The sequence below is a fragment of the Tupaia chinensis genome, unplaced genomic scaffold (assembly GCF_000334495.1).
Source record: "Tupaia chinensis unplaced genomic scaffold, TupChi_1.0 Scaffold000316_1, whole genome shotgun sequence".
NCBI classification, from domain to species: domain Eukaryota; kingdom Metazoa; phylum Chordata; class Mammalia; order Scandentia; family Tupaiidae; genus Tupaia; species Tupaia belangeri.
The window spans coordinates 4,044,598-4,051,071 of NW_006159809.1; positions in this window are offsets into that span (position 1 = coordinate 4,044,598).

Genomic DNA, 6,474 nt, shown 5'->3' on the forward strand with positions numbered 1-6,474 from the left:
TTCTCTGTTTCTCTCTGTGGCCAAATTAAAAAAAATGAATGAAAAAAACAAATTAAATAAATAATTTTAAAAAAAAAAAAAAAGTGCTAGAGGGGCCAGCAGGCACTGGACTCCCACATGGCCTACCATGGTTCGAGTCCCAAACCTGGTGTCTTGTTTTCTCACTTTCTCTCTCTGGTGAGTGCATGTATTCTAAAGAAAAATTTTAAAATAATAAGAAAATTAAATAAAGTAATTCTTTAAAAAAATTAAAAATAAATAAAAGTGCTAGAATTGTTTTGACCGTTTTGGAGTACAGTTAAAATTTAAAACAATGAATCTTGCTAAATAAACATTTTTTTAAAGAATTATTTTAATTTTATTTATTCATGCATTTATTTTATTTGACCAGAGAGAGATACAGAGAGAGAGAGAGGGAAAATGAGAAAGCAAGCCACCGGTCCGGGACTCAAACTGTGGTCGGCCATGTGGGAATGTCCAGCACCTTAACCACCACACCACCTGCTGGTCCCAAATAAACAATTTTTTTGTGTGTGAGTGTGTAGTGATTTGCCAGAGGGTGTGTGCACTGGACAGAGAGAAAGTGAGAAAACTCCCCGTTTGGGGGATAGTTACAACACAATCTCTTCTCCATTTCTCCTTCCTTTTGGGATTTTGGGCATGCATGCACACACACCAGGTGTTTTGAGTCACTGGGTTTGAGACTTGAACCGTGCAGTCAGCCCAACCGTGCAGTGGGATCTAGCCACTTTAACGACCATCTCACCAGCTGGCCCAACACTTTTTCTTTTCTTTTCTTTTTTTTTTTTAAAGGATATGGGTAAACTAGCAATCAGTGCTATCTGTCTCCCTCCCCACCCCCCAGTTTCAGTAGGTTTGAATTCGCTGGTTAAAATGGTAAGTTTGTAAGGGTATCTAATGACTAAGTCTGAACATTTTTTTTTAAGTTTTGCTATAGGGTACTTGCCAGAGGAGAGGAGTAAGAAATCATCCCTGGTGGGGATGGCCACACTTCAATCCCCTCAGGATTTAGGGCACGGTTGCGCACACACCCTGTGTGGTTTTTCAAGCCACCGGGTCCAGGACCTGAACCTGTTGGCAGTCGGCTGTGTAGGATCCAGCTGCTTCAACCACTGCTACTGGGTGGCACTGAAAACTTTAAACTTTAGGGAACCAGCAGTTAGCGTAATGGCTATGTCGCTGGACTCCCACGTAGTTGACCGCGGTTCACGTCTCGGACCCGGTGGCTTAGAACTCACGCCAGGCGCGTGTGCGTGCGTGCCCAAGATCCTGAGAGGAGAATGGAGGAGAAGGGATTGCAGCGTGACCATCCCCCCTAGGGGGTGATTTCTCGCTTTCTGTCTCTATGTCACTGTCTGTCTGGCGAGTGCACGCGCCCTATAGTGGAAATCTCTCAAAAAAAAACCCCAAAAACTTTAAACCTTATAAAAGAGTAGAATAACCCAAGTAATCTTTGGGAAGGCTAGAGTCAAGCTTTGGACGTTTGTAGCCAGAAACAATGTCCAGACCGTAACTTGGGCCTTTCTCTAGCAAATACTCCTTTGGTGTACCCACTAGGTATGGGTACTACATCCTGCACCATTATTGCTGGCTACTAGATGTCAGTCTGCCATGGCGCCTCCCCAAAACTAGATACCGTTTTCCTGTCCAGGATAAAGGATTTTACCTAGCACCTTCCTTTTGTGTGTCTTCCTAATCAGAAACTTACATAGGTGCCTCTTACTGGCAAATCCTAGTCAGACATCTCTGTCCTGGCTGCAAGATTGGCCAGTAAAAGTTTCTGGGGTTTTCTCTGGGGTGTGGAGTTTATAGCAAAATCATTGTTTTGTTTTTGAGAGATTTTTACTATAAGGTGTGTACAGAAAATGAAAAATAACCCCCCCAAGGAGGATGGCCACACTGCAATACCTTCTCCTCCATTCTCTTGGGATCTTGAGCACGCGTGCGGATGCACACACACGCACACACACACACCAGGGTGAGTTTCAAGCTGCCGGGCCCAGGACTCGAACTATGGTTAACTACATGGGAGTCCAGCGACGTAATCATTACGCCATCTTCTGGTCCTGCAAAACCAAAACTATTTTAAAGATGCTAGAGTGTGGGACTAGCAAATGGCGTAATGGTTACTTTTGTCGCTGGGCTCCCACGTAGTAGACTGCAGTTGGAGTCCTGGACCTGGCGTCTGAGAACTCACGCTGGGTGAGAGTGCATGCATGTCCAAGATCCCAAGAGGAGAATGGAGAACAGATTGCGGCATGGCCGTCCTCCCTGGAGGGTAGTTTCTCTTTCTGTCTCTGTCTCTATGGCGAGCGCACATGCCCTATAGCAAAAATCTCTCCAAAAAAAAGGTTAGACTGGCTGGGGCTATGAGCTTTTGGTTTCCGATCCATGAAAAGAGAAGGACTTTTCAGTAGAATGTAAGTAACTGAGTGCACTGTTTTGCTCAGCTGAATTTTAATTTTTATTATTTATTTATGTGTTTATTTTAGAGTTTTGCTCTAGGGCACGTGCACTCGATGGAGAGACAAGAGAGACAGAAACTGAGAAATTACCCCCTAAGAGGGATGGCCATGCAGCAATCCTTTCTCTTCCATTTTCCTCTTGGGATTTTGGGCACACACATACACACATGCCCGGAGTGAGTTTCAAGGTACCAGATCCAGGACTCGAGCTGTGGTCAATCACATGGGAACCCAGCACCTTAACTACTATGCCACCTGCTGGCCCCTATTTTAATTTTTTTACTTTTGTAGCAGACTTGCTATGAAGAAAGGTGATTGTTGACTTAGATTCTGGCCAAGCTCCTAAAATTGTGACTAACCAGAACTTTGAATCTCACTTCCTTAGGGGAGCCTACCTATTTTGAGAAACCCCTTTAATAGGCTCTCACTGAATCTTTATAACAATCTGGGGAAATGGTGGCAATTGAGGAGTACACTAGGAATTACTAACTAGTGTTAGTAGTGTTTTTCTAACTATGTCACAAAACTGACTAGTTCAAATTGCTAGTATTTAGCAAGTCAGGCCTGTTTCTCTGGATTGCATTGATAAAAATTATTTATGCTCTAGAGTTCTAGAAGGCTCCATAACATTTAAAAAATCATCTCAATGAGGTAAAAAAGATGTATCTAGGGACAAGCGATTGGCATAATGGCTATGTCACTGGACTCCCATGTAGCCAACAGTGGTTTGAATCCCGGAACTGGTGGCTTAAACTCAGGCTGGGTGTGTGGGTGTGTGTGCCCAAGATTCCAAGAGGAGACTGGAGAAGGGATTGATTACGGCATGGCCATCCCACCTGGGGGGGGGGGTGATTTCTCACCTTCTGTGTCTCTGTCTCTCTGGCGAGTACACCCACCCTATAGCAAAAACTCCCCCCCCCCAAAAAAAAGATGTATCTAAAGAGATCCTACTCGGAGGCCAGCTGATGGCATAGCAGTTATGTTGCTGGACTCCCACATGGCCAGCCACAATCCAGGTCCTGGACCCAGTGGCTTCAAACTCAGCACATGTGCCCAAGATCCTGGGAAGAGAATGGAGGAGAAAGGATTGTGGTGTGGCCATCCCCCTGGGGGTATGATTCCTCGCTTTTTGATTCTCTGGCTCTGGTGAGCACATGCACCTTATACCAAAAATCTCTCTTAAAAAAAAAAAAAAAAATCTTACCTGAAGAGTTTCTGAAGTTCGCCCAGGTGCAAATATTATACAAGGGGGTCTTCAAAAAGTTCATTAAAAAAATGGGTATTATTTCTGCACCAGGACAAACTCCTACTTTAATTCCATTTTCTATGAACTCTTTTTTTAAGCTTTGTTATAGTGCTTATGTGCTTAGCAGAGAGAGATCCCAGCCTCCTTAACTACCACACCACTGGCTGGCCCCCACAAACTTCGAAGTACCCTCGTATGTATGAAGGTTGGGAGTGAAACATAAAATCTCAAACTCAGCAACAAAAGTAAAATGCAGAAATGACCAACTCTTTTCTTGTGCTTATGCTGCAAGGCATGTGAAAACTAAACAGACATAATGTACTGCTGGGCTTTGCAGACAGAAGAAGCGTGAACATTAATTAGCCAGAGAAGGCCAGGAGAGGCTTCCCAAGGTGCTCCAGAGCTGAAGCACATGGCTTGCCTCCCCTATTATAACTCACGCCGGGCGCATGTGCATGCGTCCCCATGATCCCAAGAGGAGAAGGGATTGCAGCGTGGCCATCCCCCCTGGGGGGTGATTTCTTGCTTTCTGGATCTCTGTCTCTGGTGAGCGCACACGCTCTAAACCTTTCCAAAAAAAAAAAAAAAAAGACCCTGTCGAGAGTGTGCTCTCACACTGTCTTATCATGAAAGGAATAAGCTTTTTAAAAATCCATGGGCTCTGGCTGGCAGGTGGCATGGTGGTTAATGCACTGGACTCCCACATGGCTGACTGCAGTTCGAGTCCTGGACCTGGCAGCTTGCTTTCTCGCTCTCCCTTTCTTCCTCTCTCTCTCTCTCTCTGGTCAAAGTGAATAATAATAATAATAAATAAAATTAAATTGTTCTAAAAAACATCCATGAGCTTAACATGGATTGCTTAGTTACAGGTGACAAACTCAACTAAACCGCTTTAGTGCCACTTCCAGCACTGCTGGTTTCCAGTTGCACGAACAAAGTGAAACGTCTGTGTCTCCTCTTAGCTCTGCTTTCTTCTTTCTGTGCTGCATTTCCAAAGTTCTACCCACGTGGTTGTAAAGATGGTTGCTGCAGCTCCAAACTTTCTTAGCAACACAGTTGAAAAAAGATTTCTCTAGTTCCAGAAACATCCCCAGACCAACTCACATTGGTCTGGCTCAGATCATGAGACCACCGAGGGCCTGGGAATGGAGAAGCCCCACCAATCCCTGAGTAGCCAGGCCTGGGTCCTGTGTCCACTCCTAGAGTTGGGGCTGGGTCTGCCTCATCCAATCATGTGGGTTGAATGGCCGAAGAGTGGCTCTCCACTATGTCTCTGGGAAATACTTGGTTTAAATTATATCGCTGGTGTCAGTAAGGAAAATTAAGATAGCAGATCATCTCTAATCACACCAACCATAACTTTTTTAAAAGGAACGATTTAATTTTATTATTATTTTAATTTGCGCAGACCAGCAGGTGGCGTAGCTAAGGTGCTGGACACTTCCACATGGCTGACTATGGTTCGAGTCCTGGACCTGGTGGCTTGCGTTCTCACTTTCTCTCTTTCAGGTCAAATTAACATAAACAAATACATAAAATTAAATAATTCTTTTTAAAAATTTGCTATAGGATATACACACTCACCAGAGAGACAGAGAGAGATAGGGAATGTGAGAAAGCAAGCCTCCAGGTCAGGGAATCATACAGTGGTGGGTCATGTGGGAGTCCAACACTTTAACCACCATGCCAGCTGCTGGCCCCCCAACCTTAGAAAATGTGAAAAAGGATGTTAATAGTAGTCAGAAGGAGAAATTAAGATGGCCAGATCTTGGAGTCACTCAATAAATACTGGAATAAGTATGCTTTAGTCACTAAAAAACAACTCTAAGTCCAATCTACAACTAAGTGCAAAGCTAAAGCTATCGGTCATGTGCCTGCGCACAGTGGCAAGGCAGAAAGCAGGTAAATCCTGCAGGGCACAGCCAGGCCTAACCTGTAAACAGCAAGTGGAAGTGCTTGGTTGGAGTTCAGACTTACCTGACAAGTGTGTGTGTGTGTGTGTGTGTGTGTGTTGCGATCCCACTCAGCAAAGGAAGACCCCAGGGGTGATGGCTACACCACAATCCCCTTCTCTTACGTTCTTTTGGGATTTTGCACACCACCCCCAGCACTTTAACCTAGGTAGATCTAAACTGAGGTTGTCAGCCACCCCGCCGGCCACTCTACCTTTCATGCATTTCACTGTCCAAGCCCAAAACGTGGGTGTCATCTCAGATGCCTCCCCACCCTGATCCTCCATACCACACTATTCCATTCACCTCCCTAGTGCCAGTCCACTCTTCTCATCCTGCCCGCCACTGGTTTAGTTCAGCCCTCGCGGTTTTCCCTGCCCTGTTAGAGTAGCCTGGAAACCAATATCCTTGTCTCCAGTTTCAGCCCCTTACTCTCTTTTTCACGGGAACCAGAGTTAGCTTACTAAAACGCAAATCCGAAAACACCGCCCCACGCGCCCCGGAGGTCCTCCTACCTGGAGAGAAACCCAAGCTCGTGTAGACGCGGCGTTGCTCGCGCTGGGGAGTGAGTGGAGGAGAGCTCTAGGGGTACCTAGTGGGGGAGTCAGTGCTGAGCACCGAGGCCCGTGGAGTGCTTCGAGGCGGAACTCTGCGGTGGAGCCCGGCCCGGAGCGTGCAGGAGCGCGGCGCTAGCGAGGGTAGCGGGCGGCGCAGAGGCCCGCAGGTGCGGCCAGTTGGGGGCAGCGAGTCCCTCCCGCGTGCTCGGGGCCGGGGCGTGGCCAGGCTGGCG